Here is a 14,945-nt window from a genome sequence, read left to right on the forward strand (position 1 = left end):
GAAACTTAAATATCTGGAAACAAGAAAACCACAAGAGCCAAGAAATGGGCAGCTCAGGGGCCCCAGGAAGTGAGGTGGGATCAGGCAGAAATAGGCTTGGGGAGGAGGATCTGGAAGCTATTGCTGTTTACAGCCAATGTCCTCTCTCTCTCCAACAAGTGGCAGGCCACTGCCCAGTGCTGAAGTCACTGTTTAACGAAGGTGGAGCCTGCCTTTACCTGGTACACCCATATAAGGAAAAGCCTGAGGGCAGGAGCAAGCAGACACCAGCACTGCTCTTTCTCCAAGACTGCCGGCCAGCCGGCCATGCTCTCCTCTGCCAGTCTCCTCCACCACTCTCTATCCCTAGAGCCTGTGGAACCTGCCCGTCTCCCCTCCTCCATCAGACGCACCTGTCTAGGAAACAGGTAAGATGTGAGTGGTCATCTCCCAGAGCTGTGGACCAAGGCAGCCCTCTAAACATTAGTGAGCATGTACAATTTTCTAGAGAGCTTCATGATGTCAATTCTGAGTTCCCACCTACCAAGGTACACATTTAATAGCTCTGGAAACTGGGTGTTTTTGATGCAAGTGGTCCAAGGATATGCTTTAAGAAAAACTAGGGCAAAGGGGGACTTCTAAGAGAAGCTAATCCAAACTTTGCATAGTTCAAGCAAAGACAGTATTTCTTAATCATTCTGTCACCTTTGATTTCTGCTCATTCTAAGTTGTGACCTTGAGGGCTGTGTTTGTCATAAGGACACATTGATGGCAGAAATCATGCTTTCTTTGCGCACTGATGTGTAGTTTCTGATAGATAGTAGGTACTTAATAAACATTTGCTAGAGGGAAGAAGGGGACCTGGGCCCTTTGTTTTCTAATCATCTAGTTTATTAGTTATAGGAATGAAGTTGACAACTCTGGGTTAATCACAAAAGATGGATCATTACAACTTCAGAGATTCAGGAGGTTCCTACATGCCTCTAGTGGTGTCATGGTCACACATGTGTGTCTCTATAACTGCTAAAGTTGTGTAATCTTTGAGATGTGATGCTGTTCCCAGGGAGACAGTTCCAGCTGCTCCGCTTGGACCCAAGTCAACCAGATTAGAATACGTGCAGATATTTTCCCTCTATAGTTGTAGTTGGGGCATGAACTATACTGACTGTCCCATTTGTCCTGGATCACAAGCACAACTTTGTTTACCCCCAAGTGGCATTAACTTGACTTTCAGTCAGATTATCATCTTGAATTGTCTCACCTTTGTACCCACCTTGACACAAGTGTTGTGGGGTTTTTGTTGTTATTGTTTTGAAGTTTGGAGGAGTGACAGCTGCAGGAAGGCTTACTTGTTAGTAGATTGGTTGATGGAAATGTAATAACCTACCAACTGTGTAATAGGCAAAAGGTTTATGTAGCATAAGTTCATTATCCCAATTTGTAGATGGAAAAAGTGAGGGACCTGGTGAGTGACTTGCTGCTAAAGTTTATTCCAGATGCACATGACAGAGCTCGAGTTCTGTTGTGCCTGGTAGGTACCCTGTCTTGTCCCCTAGTTATTTGGTTGTATTCAGTTACCGTCTTGAAAGGACACCTTAGAAAAAAAGGTGCTATGAAGAAATGCACACATAAGGTCAAGCACTGTGGCTCACACTTGTAATCTCAACACTTTGGGAGGCCGAGGGGGACAGATTGCTTGATCCCAGGAGTTCAAGACCAGTCTGGGCAACATGGCAAAACCCTGTCTCTACAAAAATAAATTAAAAATTGGGGATCTGGGAAAAAAATATTAGCTACATGTGGTGGCGCACACCTGTAGTCTCAGCTACTGGGGGCAGGGGGAGGGGTGCCATGGTTGAGGTGAAAGGATCGCTTGAGCCTAGGAGGTTGAGGCTTCAGTGAGCTACGATCATGCCACTGCACTCCAGCCTGAGTGACAGAGCAAGACCTTGTCTCAAAACAAACAAACAAACAAACAAACAAACAAACAAAAATCACCAACCTGCTGGCCCGGAGGCTCACTCCGTATCAAGCATTGTGCCTGATACTTCCACACGGTGAGCTGTGTGATTTGGGGCATACTCCTTAACCTCTTGGAGGTTCTCAGTTTCCTCATCGCTAAAACATGGTAGCAACAGTAATCTACCCCAAAAGATCAGTGAAAGGATCAAATGAGATCGTATATGGAAAGCACTTAGCAGTACTTGAGCACATGGCAAGTGCTGAAGACATTTTAGTCATTATTGTTGACATTATTTTAGCCTGGGTTCTCTACAAAACAAAGCCTGAGGCAAAGCTTAAGTGCTACTTAGCGCTTAAGGTAAGACACCAGGGGAGTGAGAATCAGGGAAGTGGGAAATGAGAGGAGAAAGGGGGAAGCAGTGAGGGATGATGTGCCACCACCTGGCCTCTCTTCACGAAGAGACATGGCCAGCCACTTGGCCAAAGCAGGACCCCTCTGGACTGGCACTGCAGATGCATTGTGCCTTGGAACAGTCCATCCGAGCAAGGGTAAAGAGGACATTTATCTGTTGGCTCACTCTCTCTCTTCTATTATTGTTCAAAGCTTGCCCTATGGGGAGTTAACTGTCCTGCACTTCCAGCTTGTGTCTTCTGACCCCCATGGCAGCCAGTGGGAAAACTAGATCTAATTGCTAGAGGCTTGGCACCTCATCTGAGTCCAGAAGTGGTCAGAAGAGCCACTTCCTTGGATGGAGTAAAAAAGGGACCAAGAGTCCTAGAGACAGGTTGAGGCTAACAGAACCTGAGATAGCACCTAAGAAAGGTTTAATAAAGACTGAATTATCATTAATATCTGCCGAGCACTGTGTATGGCACCAGTGTTCCTGCCTAGATGTCACCTCTTTCTCCCATGAGAAAAACCATAAAGGGGACCTTGGATAGGCTGGCCCATTCCATCTCTCCTCAGTGTTTGGAAGAAGTCAGGTTGAGGGCATCCTAACTCTCTCAGAATTGTCCATGGTGTAGCATGCCACTGATAGACAGCAAGAAAGTCCACAGCCATGGAAAACATCAGAGCAGAATCAAGAGGAGGTGTTGATTTTCTACCCCCCTTGGGACTCTATCTTTTGGACAAGTGTTTCCTAAAGCATGGTTTACGTACAACACTAATTTTGGGGGCTGTTGCTGGGGACTCCTTGATATAAAGCATTTATGATCAAATATTTGGAGGAATGTTGCCTCCTACTCTTCCCTCCTCAGAGAGTTATGATTCCAATTAACTTAAAAAGGCTCTGTTCACACCTGTAATCCCAGACTTTGGGAGGCCAAGGCAGGCAGATTGCCTGAGGTCGGGAATTCGAGGCCAGTCTGGCCAACACGGTGAAACGCCATCTCTACTAAAAATACAAAAAAATTAGCCGGGTACGGTGGCATGCGCCTGTAATCCCAGCTACGTGGGAGGCTGAGGCACGGGAATTGCTTGAACCAGGGAGGTGGAGGTTGCAGTGAGCCGAGGTCGTGCCACTGCACTCCAACCTGGGTGACAGAGTGAGACTCTGTCTCAAAAAAAAAGGCTCTGAGAAGGCCAAAACAAAGGAACCAGTTGAACTGAGTGCACCAGAACTTCCCATACTGAACTCCAGTTGAAAACACAGCTTTGGACCATGTGTTCATGGGCTCAGTCTCTTTTGTCTTGATTCCTGAATTACCAGGGGACTCTTCTCCACTACACACTACTTTTTGCTTTGCACAAACCCTGTTGAATAAAAAACTCTGCAGTATAAGGGAAGGCTGTGTGGTGCATGAGATGCTTTTACCAATCTGCAGAGCTCGTTCTCCCAGGAAACAACCAGGAAAGTTCAGTCAAGCCTTGTTTCCTCATCTCAATAATGAAGAGTGAACCAGGCGATCCCCAAGGGGTCTCCCAGCCTCTTGTCTCCCAGCCTCTTGTAATCCATGATACTCATGTTGAAAGGCAGCTAAAGGTCACCTCGTCTACCTCGTGCATTGCCTCAGAGATAGACTAGTGAATAAAGAGATGCAAATTTTTAAGACAAGTTGTAGGGGTATGAAGTGGAGGTTTGCCCACTGCCGCCCTCTCTGGTGAGTTGAACATGAGATGGGATGGGTACCATGTCCCACAGTAGTGGCCGGAGCGATGAGCTGCCTCTAAGGACTTGCGCTGGAGGACAGCCAGGACTTGGGGGTTAATATCCTCACTTCAGCCAAGTAAGTCGCGAGGGATGTTTAAAACTGGGAGTAGCCAGGAGGTTTATTTCCTTTCCCTCTGAAATAATGGTCCCTCAGGCAGCACTCTGCCCTCTGATCTCCACTGGACAGCCCTGCCATGTCCACCTCCCATGCCTGTGGACCAGGGTCTGACCAGCACCTCCCACACAGCTCAGAGAACTGAGCCAGACCCCGTCCCAGCCTGCAGACCAGAGACACGAGGGGCACTGTCTCCATCAGAGCCACACACCTGCCTTCAGGAGATGCACCCAGTGGCCCATTAGAGACCACTGGTTCTCAAGGGCCTGAGGCCGGAGAGGTGATGGAGAGATGACAGGAAACTTTGCCCCCATTCTCCTCGCCAAACATTCTCTCTTCTCCCCAGTCTAATCCTTAACCAGATGTGGCTGTCAATCAGCTGAACTACATATACCATTAAGCCCCATCTCAGGAAGCTCTAGCTTTCTTGCAGGAACTTAAGATACTGTCAGACGGCATGACCCTGGCGGGAGATGACGGCAGAGGCTTTCTGCAGGGGCTGGCTCCTGGGACTCCAGCCAAAAGACCACCCCAAGCATGTTCTGTCAACCCAGGGGCTGTCCTGAGCCAGTGCTACCATCCCCTCAGACCTGTCCTCAAACTGTCTTCCTCCTCAGCCAGGTCATCTTCCCTAGGTGGGCACGGGGATTCCCCACAGCTCCCTGCCTGTTCTGGAACATAGGCTAGACAGCAAGAGGGGCGGAGGTCTCCCGGGACTGCATCTCCCTCTCTTCTCAGGCAGAGGCTCCCAGGCCTGTTCCCCCTGCCCCAGGTCCTGTCCTTCCCACCATCTCCCCAGTGGGCCCTGCACGAGCTGGTTTTTAGGTCATTTATGCTCCTCTCTCTTTCCTCTGTCTTTCCTTCTTGCCTTCAGCCCTCGCCTTCAGAAGCTCTGGCTCTCCCCGTTTCTTAGGGCTGGAGAGGGAAAGAATGACAGAAGGAACAAGGGAAACCTCAGAGGCCTAACCACCACCCTCCCCAGCCTGCCTTTCTCTGCTTCACTCACTCACTTAGACACGTTTACATTTGCATTTACACACACACACACGCATGCACATACACATTCTAAGCTCCTTCTTTTTCTTGTTGCCTTTTAACATATTTAATATAGAAAGCTCTTATTTTTGAAAAACATTTCTCCTCCCACTGGTCCACACCCTGACCCCAGAGATGGGACCCCACCTGCTTGGATGGAAGCTTGCTCCAGAACAAGAAGGTGGGCCTGGGCCTCCATGGGGACCTTCATCGTGTGTCTCTGAGCACCAGGTCTGAAAAGGGAATGGCTCCTTTAGCCAAAGTGCTTGGTCACTGGTACTACTGGATCTGTCTCCAACCCCCCGCCACCCCTCCACCAGAGCTCCCATTCCAGGGCTCAGCCCACTCGCCTCTGCGGCCTCCACAGGTCAGGCCTGAGAGACCCAGAATGACCAGGCACAGACTGGGATGCCCAGGTATCGGGGCCAGGGGTCCAACAGCTGGCTCCACTGTCTTTTCTCTCTCTACTGTGTTGTGGCTAGAGGCAGCGCACGGGGGCGGTGGTCTTTAAAAAGCTCCATCCAAGAGTCACAGCATCTGCATTCCTTGTTTTCCAGCCATGCCTTGAGAATTCACATCTTGAGGGATAAGAAAACAGGGCGATATATGGACACAATTCTGGTGCCCTCGATGCTGGGCTGGGTTGAGAATCCCTTCCCCTGGTGGACTTTGTCCTCTCTGCGTCTGGGCCATCTCATTCCTCCCACTCTCTTCCTCAGTCTCCATCCCTGCTGATTGGCTGTCCCTGGCTTCCTTTCTGTCACCCAGCCCGTCTTTGGCTTTCTCTTTGTGCGGTTGCTCTGTCTTGGCCTCTGCCTCATTCATTTTATTTTTATTTTATTTTATTTTATTTTATTATTTATTTATTTATTTATTTTTTGAGACGGAGTCTCCCTCTGTCACCCAGGCTGGAGTGCAATGTCATGATCTTGGTTTACTTCAACCTCTGCCTCCTGGGTCAAGCGATTCTTCAGCCTCAGCCTCCTGAGTAGCTGGGATTAAAGGTGTGCACCACCATGCCCAGCTAGTTTTTGTATTTTTAGGGTTTTACCATGTTGGTAAGGTTGGTCTCAAACTCCTGACTTCGTGATCCACCCGCCTCACCCTCCCAAAGTGCTGGGATTACAGTTGTGAGCCCCCATGCCCGGCACTCATCCATTTTCTGTTTCTCTTTGTCCATTTAAATGAAAAAGCCTAAGGAGATAGGCCCAGGGAAATCCTTTAAGAATAAACGGATTATGTAAGTGTGGCCTTGGCTTCCAAAGAACCTTAAAAAACAGAAAGGAAAAAGACCCCAAACCTAGCCTTCTGCAGTTCAAGCCTTTGGGAAGTGAGCAGGCCCGGAGCCAAGGGTCTGCCTGGGGAGTACTGGTCTGAAACAGTGGCTCTCAAGACCCTGCATTTTAACTTGGTACATGGCAGGCCCCAACCTCCTAAGTCCACCAAATTTGTATTTGTTTCAGAAAAAATTTGAATTAGCTAAATGAGAAGTGCATCTCTTCTTCAAGGATGAAAAAAGAAAAAAACCGTGCCGAGAAATCTAAGCACAGATGAAATATTACACAGTGTTTCCGAGACTCATATAGTTTTAGTTCCCAGAAAAAAGAATGCTCTACCTCGTCCTTAGAATATAGTTGAGTCTACTCAACCCTATCCTAATTGAATGACACCTATCAAATACCCTAGGGAGGGGAAAGGAGGAGATTTCCATGCCAAGACAAGTTTGTTTTTTGTGTGTGTTGGCACAAACCTAAACTTAATTGAAAGGAATAATACATTCTGTGGGTTCCCATTTTTTTGTCTAACAGTATCATTGAGGCTACATAAAACCTGTCATCTCAGTTCCAGAAATATAGAATGTTACAGCGGAAAAGCACTTAGAAGAGTGGGACCAACCTTCTTAGTGTTCCAAGTGGGGAGACCGAGGCTAGGGGAGGGAGCAACGTGCCCAAGGCCCATAGAGTTTAGTGGAGCTACACAGATCCTTTCTGTCAGGCAAACCTTCTCTTGGTTACCCCCAGGGTCTCCTGAGAAGGGCCCATCAGCAGAGCTCTCCAAGCTCCCTTGTGCTATGATTCAGGAAGAGGCTGGGTCCGCACAGCAAGGGCAGTAGGGAGAGAAGAGGCTGGGGTTGCCTTGCCTATGGAACCTCAGAAAGTCGCTTCTGCTTTCTGCCTCTCTTGTGCCAAGCTGATGATCTCCTTGGCAGTCAGCTCCAGTGCTGAACCCAGAGTCACTGGCAGGCAATAGAGAGGTCTATTCTGAGCACTTACTTTCTGGCACCTGTTCCAGGTCTATGTAGCTTTCTACATCTGAAGACACGAGAGAGGCTTCTTTCATTTCATTTCATAGCCTCTTCCCTGGCCCTTGGTGGATTAGAGGTTATCTCAGAGGATGAGAAACACTAGCTTGCCCGTGCACCTCTCAGCCCTGATTAGGCACAAAGTAGGATGCCTTTGGCAGGGACAAAGGCATGCTTTGCTCACAGGCCAGATCACCCCAGCTTTGAAGCTGGGGGCGGGACAGGAGTCAAGCCCAAGCGCTGCCCAAACTTCTCCTGTTTCACCTTGAGCCCCACTTTCCCCTTCTGCAAAGTGAGCCCTGCATAGTCTTCCTCTGAGGTCCGCCTTTCTGGGGGCCACTAATCCCACCGTGGTCTTCAGGCCACACATGCATGGAAGAAACTTGCTGAGATGATTCTGAAGTACAGAGTGGCTCAGGGACAGCACTGGTCTGGCAGTTAAGTTCCATTTTCAAACCCGATGTTTAAGCTCATTCTCACACTTACACCATCTCATATAAGCTCTCTGAGAAGTAGTCACATGTTCTCCCAACTTGCTGTAGATTTGTATCCACACAAAATTCTCTGTCGTCTTCCCTCTCTCTCCCACCCTCCTCTCTTCTTCCTCCTTCCTTTTCCCCTTCTCTGTCTTCCTTCCTCCTTCCTTCTACCCCCTTCCCTTGCTCTCTTCTCTCTCTCTGCTTCACTCTCTCTCTGTCTCCCTCTCTCTCCTCAAAGCCCTGAGGTACACCAAGAAGGTATATAACTGAAAGTGGTTTGCACATCTTTTTCCCACCAGAGAGCAGTTAAGTGCCTATTTTCTCCACTTGGGTAGCTAAATTATTCTCGATGTGTTAAACAGTGTAATTAAACATACACATACACACACAAGTGCGCAGACCCCTTCCCCCACCCTTGTTCCTTGTCAGCAGAGAGAGCGTCAGCCCCAGCCTTCAAGCTCTGTTAGTTTTAATTTGAGTTGTGGAATTAGTAATGGGTTTTGCTGGAACACTGTTGTGGGAAATAGATTGCTCCTCGTGCAGGGTTTGGGCACCATTTCAAATGAGTATTTGTTAAGGGGAAAACCGTCCCCTGTCATGTTCTGCTACATTACATCAGATTTATTTCCATTGTTCTGAAAAACACCAGCCAGGAGAGGGCTGCATGCAGCACTCCTGGGCAGGGAACCATTGAATGCAGCTTCCTGTTTCATAGCTGATTGAAAACAAAATGCAAGCAAAATTACCCTTTGTTGCTGGGATATGCTAGGAGCATCCTGCGGACAGGGACACCAGGGCAACCTGTCACTGAGGCAGGGAGGTGGTCCCATCACTGGCAGAAAGTCGCTAAGTGGTTTAGTACCCAAAATATGACGCTGACGAAAAGAAGAGAGAGCCCAGCAGGTTGAAGTTGGAAGGGATCTGCCCAATCCAAGGGCTCTTCTGGGCCGCTGTGTAGAGTCATCCAGCCTCTGCTCAACCATTTCCACCCAAGACTGTTCACGGCCTTCCTTGTTCTGTGGTAATTCATGTCATTAGCAGTTCTCTTCTTCAATACCATCCAATAAGGCTGCATGCGAATATTTACACTTAAAAGTAAATGATTTAAAATTGAATAAAAATTAAAATCCAGCCCCTGAATTGCACTAGCCATCTTTCAAGTGCCCGATAGCTACATATAGCCAGTGGCCACTGTCTTAGACAGCACAGATATAGAACACGTCCATCATTGCAGAAAGTCTAATCAAAATCACACTTCCCCAAATTTCTGACTCTTTCCACCCTCTGAACTGTACAGATCACATGTTCTTCCTTTGCATTCATATCCTTTCCACTGGACATGTGTTTGGCCCCAGGGACACCTGGCTGTCATGTAGGACAGGGTAAGCAGAGGAGGAGAAAGCCCCCTGGGACAGGGTAGAGGCTGTGGGACACTGGCCCAGCTGGAGATGCAGACAGCGTGGTCTACAGCATGGCTCAGGGCCAGAGGTAAATGTGCACCCAGTGTTTCTGCCAGGCAGGTGGAGGAGGTGACAGTCTCAACACATGGAAAGAACACAACTCTGGAACCTGGAGAGACCTGAGGTTGGGAGTTCAGATGTGACTGGCAGGTGCCTGGCATGCCCATCAGCTGGTACAGGGTTGTAGTCACTGGGCTCAAGTTCAGGGCCAGGCAGGACTCTCAAGGAGTTTCTGATAGCGTAATACACAAGCTTTTACTATGTGCCACACCAAGCCCTTAACAAGAATCTTCTCATTTAATATCTATCTGCTGCTACAAGGCTGGTTTTATTACCTCCACCTCCCATCCACTGTATACATAAGGAAAGGAGGCTCAGAGATATTAAGAGTATTGGCCAAGATCATTCAGTCAGTAAGTGACAGCTGGATTCAAACCCAAGTTTCAACTTGATTCTATGTGCCTGTGAGCACCGTTCCATGCTGTCTCTTTTTCCTTTTTCCTTAAGACACAAGGCAGAGTTCAGTTTCCTGAACTGGAGCATAACCTTGGCGGTATAGAAACTCAGGGGTTGGGAGTACGGTTGTGGGGCCAGAGGTAGTTAAATATCTGCTCTCTTAGAGCAGGATTATTCTGGAGGGAGGGGGACCTGGGCTGCAGGGGCTGAGTCTGAGAGTCACTGAAGGCCCCTCAGTTGGCCTTCTTCCCAGTAAACCTCTCTAGATCTCCAACTCTTCCTCCCAGGAAGGGATTTCCAGGCTTCCTATCTATTTAGCTGGACTGCCTCCTGCCCGTATGGCACATTTTTGCCAATATGAAAATTTGCCACCTCTTTCAGGTGGATATAACTGCATGCCAGGAGCCCATGCTTGCAAGCAATGGGCTTGCCTCCCTGCCAGGCACGCTTATGTTACTCAAACACTCATTTTCAGATACCATTGAGAGTACCGATGAGCCTCTTGGAATGTGGCCCCTAGAGCTGAACACAGATGTCCATGTGGGGTCAAGAGCGGCTTTGTACAAGGTCCTGGGGCTAGCCTGTCTAGAGCAATGCCTTACTGCTGTTGAAGCTGGTCAGAGCCTGCCACATCTTTCATAGTTTTGTCTCATTTTAAATAGGAAGTCAAGTAAGGCATACAAAATATTTCCAAAATGAAATTTACCCAAGACAGATCCTGCTCACTATTTACTTGCATAGTTAACTTTTTAAACGTAAAGACAGTTTTGCAGTTTCCTTAGTTAATTTCATCTTCTTGGTTTTGAAGTCATTTAGAATTTTGATTCTGCTATCTGCTTGGTTAATTGTTCTTGATTTCCACTATTAAAAATGATGAAAGAGTTGAAAAGGATCTTCATTTTTATTTCAACATCTTCTTTAAGGATTAAGATAAAAATGTAGAATAGGACAGGACACGGGACAGAACTCTGTGACTATTACAATGCAATGATTCTTAGCTATTCCAGACCATTCATCCATAATCTCTGGGTCAAACTGCGAATTCTATTTACTACACTGAATTCTACTTTACTATGTTAATCTAGTCGACACACAGGGAATAGGTGGAGATTTTATCAAATACATTTTAAAAATCAAGGTATTTATATATATATCTTCCTTCAAAGTAAGGACTCTATTTTGGGGAAGAAAGGAAAAGGGAGGGAAAATTAAGTAATTGGCTTTGGCAAAGCTATATTTGCCAATACAGATACCAGCATTATTTCCTAAGTACTCAAAGTATTTCTCTGCAAGTCTATTTCAGAATTTTGATATATATGTTGGACTTCTTAAAAATATTATTATAGAGCTACAAGAAAATTTTAAATCAGTGTTTCGGAAGAATGTGTTGATTACAAATTTTCTATTTTAAAAAGAGAATCTCTTACAAAGTTTCTTATATTAAATTCCCATAAGAATTACTATTGGCTCAATTTATAAAAATTAAACTTATAAGCAAATATTTGTAGTACATTTATATTAGTGTAAAGAATATTGATGTTCATCAAAAGACACTGTAAAGGAGTTAAGAAGATAAGACACAAACTGGGAGAAGATATTTACAAGACATATGACCAACGAAAGACAAATATGCAGAGTGAGTAGTGAATTCCTACAAATCAATAAGAAAAAGACAACTCAATAGACAAATGGGCACAAAATATGAATATTCATTCCTCAAGAGAGGGAACATGAATGGAGAATAAACATAGTGAGAGATGCTCAATCTTACCAGTAATCAGAGAAACAAATTAAAACCATAGGAGTTGCCACTTACTCCCACGAGATGGGTACAAATAAAAAGCCTGCCAATACCAAGAGTTAGTGAGGATATATAGCAATGGCAACTCTTTTACACTGTTGGTGAAATTATAAATTGGTACAACCTTGGAAAATAATTTGGCATACTTAATGAGGTTGAGTATGTGTGCTCCCTAAACCCAAAATTCTACTTGTAATGTAAACTAGAGAAACTCTTGCATGTTTATCAGGAGATACGTACAATAACATTTATAGCATAATTTTTCATTAAAACAAAGAGAAGAGCATTAAACGTCCATTGAGAGAAGAAGTACAAATAAATCATAGGATAACATACAGCAGTGAGATAAATGAAATCCTGCTGCTTTTTAACCATTGGGTGCAGGGGGAAGCAAATTACTGAAGACTATATAAACTATATACAGCATTTAATTTTTGAAACAACTCTACTTAGAATATATAAAAACTGTATATATTTAATGTGTAAACTGATGAGTTTTGACACGTGTATACACATGTGAAATCATCATGACACTCAAAATAAAAAATATTTCTATCACCCCCAAAAGTTTTCTCATAACCCATTCCTCCCTCTACCCTCATTTCTGAGCAACCACTGAACTTCTTTCTATCACGGTACATTAGTTTGCATTTCTAGGATTTTATATAAATGGAGTCATATAATATGTATTCTACTTTGACTGGCTTTCACATAGCATAATGATTTTAGAGATTTATTCATGTTGTTGCATGTATCAATAATTCATTTCTTTTTATTGCTGAGTAGTACCTTATTTTATGGGTACATCACAATTTATTCATTCACTTTTGACGGACATTGGGTTGTTTCCAACTTTTGGCTATTAAATATAAGTCTGTTTTGATTATGCACAAGTCTTTGTATGAACATATGCTTTCACTTTTCTTGGGTAAATTCTTAGGACCGGAATGACTGAATCATTTTGTAAGTGTATGTTTTAACATTTTAGGAAACTGCCACACTGTTTTCTAATGTAGTCATACCAGTTTACATATCTACCGAGAGTGTATGAAAGTTCCAGTTTTCCATCTCCTCATAAACAGTGTGATCAGTCTTTTTAAATTTTAGGCCATTAGAAAACAGTCTATAGTGAGCTTTCGCTGTGGTATGAATTTGCATTTCACTGATAACTTATGATGTGGAACATCTTTTCATGTTGGGTTATTGCCTGTTTTTATATATTATTTGGTGATGTGTCTATTCAAATCTTTTGGCCATTTTAATGGGTTTTTTTCTTATTATTGATTTGGAAGAGTTCTTTATATGTTGTGGATTCAAGTCCTTTGTCTGATATATGTGCTGCAAATATTTTCACCTAGTCTGAAATATGTATTTGTGTTTTTTTAATGGTGTCTTTTAAACCTTTAATGAAGTCTAATTTATCAATTTTTTTTCTTGTATGGCTCATATTTTTTTGTATTCTATCAAAAACACATTTACCTATCCCAAGTTTGCAAATGTTTTCTTCTGAAAGTATTATAATTTAAGTTTTACCTTTAGGTCTATGATCATTTTGACTTGGTTTTTGTGTATGGTGTGAAGTAAAATCCATGTTTGTTTGTACTTTTCCCATTTAGAAATCCTGTTGATCCAGCACCATTTTTTTGGAAAGACTTTTATTTCCCCCATTGAATTGCCTTGAAACCTTTCTCAAATTAATTGGCCATATATTTGTTGATTTATTCTAGATTCTCCACCCTTCTCCATTGATCTATTTGTCTATATTTTTGCCAGTACAGTAGCTTTTTAACATGTGTTGAAGTCAGATTGGGTAAGTCCTTCAGTTTTTTCTTCTTCTTAAAAATTGCTTTGGTTATTCTAGGTTCCTCACATTTAGATGTAAATCTTAGAATCCGCTTATCAATTTCTAACAAAAAAAAAAAAAGCATGCTAGGATTTTGGTTGGGATTGTATTGAACCTATAGATAAATCTGGAAAAAACTGCCATCTTGGCAGTATTGAGCCTTCCAATAAATGAACCGGATATATCTCCCCATTTATTTAATTCTTCTTTAATTTTTCTCAGCAGTGTTTTATAGTTTTTTGTAGATATCTTAATATCTTTTTTTATTTTTTTATTTTTATTTTATTTTTATTATTATTATTTTTTTTTTGAGACGGAGTCTCGCTCTGTCGCCCAGGCTGGAGTGTAGTGGCCGGATCTCAGCTCACTGCAAGCTCCGCCTCCCGGGTTCACGCCATTCTCCTGTCTCAGCCTCCTGAGTAGCTGGGACTACAGGCGCCCGCCACCTCGCCCGGCTAGTTTTTTGTATTTTTTAGTAGAGACGGGGTTTCACCGTGTTAGCCAGGATGGTCTCGATCTCCTGACCTAGTGATCCACCGGTCTCGGCCTCCCAAAGTGCTGGGATTACAGGCTTGAGCCACCGCGCCCGGCCGATATCTTAATATCTTTAATGTTAGATTTTTTCCCAAGTATTTTGTATTTTAGATGGTACCATTCTGCTATTTTTTGTTGCTATTAAATAATAATACAATTTTTAAATATTAACCCTGTATCTTGTGACCTTACTAAATTTAAGTATTAGTTCTAGTAGTTGTTTTGTAGATTTCCTACAATCAAAACACCAAAATAGGACCAGTTCTCTTCTTGTTTCTAATCTTTTTGCCTTTAATTTTCTTGTTGCATTGACTAGGACCTTCACAACAGTGGTACATAGAACTATAACAATGGGCATGGATTCTGATGGTAAAGGGAAGAAAATGTACTTTCCATCATTAAATATTATGTTAGCTATAAATTTTTCACAGATACCCTCCTGAGGATGTTACCTACTATTTCTAGTTTTCTGAGAGTTTTTATCATAAATTATGTCTTTGTAGCTTTTTACTGTGGTAGATTGCAGGTGGATTTTTAAAAATATAAATCAACCTAACATTCCTGGAATAAACCCAACTTATGATGTGGTATCTTCTTTTTTTTTTTTTTTTTTAACATTATTGGATTTGATTTGCTAAAATTTTAAGGCTCTTTGCTTCTCTATTCATGAGAATATTGGTCTGTAATATTTTTTTGAGGAAGAAGATTTCTTTATGAGGTTTTGTTTTTAGTATTTTGCTGAGCTGATAAAAATAAGTTCAGCTATATTTCCCTTCTTGTCTATTTTCTGAGGAAGTTCATGTAAGATTAGTGTTACTCTGTCCTT

General features: G+C 43.7%; 1 protein-coding gene across 1 annotated transcript in view; it reads left to right on the top strand.

Moving 5' to 3' along the window:
- The first annotated feature begins 257 nt into the window (after positions 1–257).
- CAPN13 (calpain 13) overlaps positions 258–14,945 on the top strand; it is an 85,615-nt gene continuing 70,927 nt past the window's right edge. Inside the window, exon 1 of the mRNA XM_074012044.1 lies at positions 258–407. The gene's annotated coding sequence lies outside the window, so the exon portion shown is untranslated. The remainder of the gene's footprint in view (positions 408–14,945) is intronic.

Source organism: Macaca fascicularis, chromosome 13 (genome assembly GCF_037993035.2).
Source record: "Macaca fascicularis isolate 582-1 chromosome 13, T2T-MFA8v1.1".
Classification (NCBI taxonomy): domain Eukaryota; kingdom Metazoa; phylum Chordata; class Mammalia; order Primates; family Cercopithecidae; genus Macaca; species Macaca fascicularis.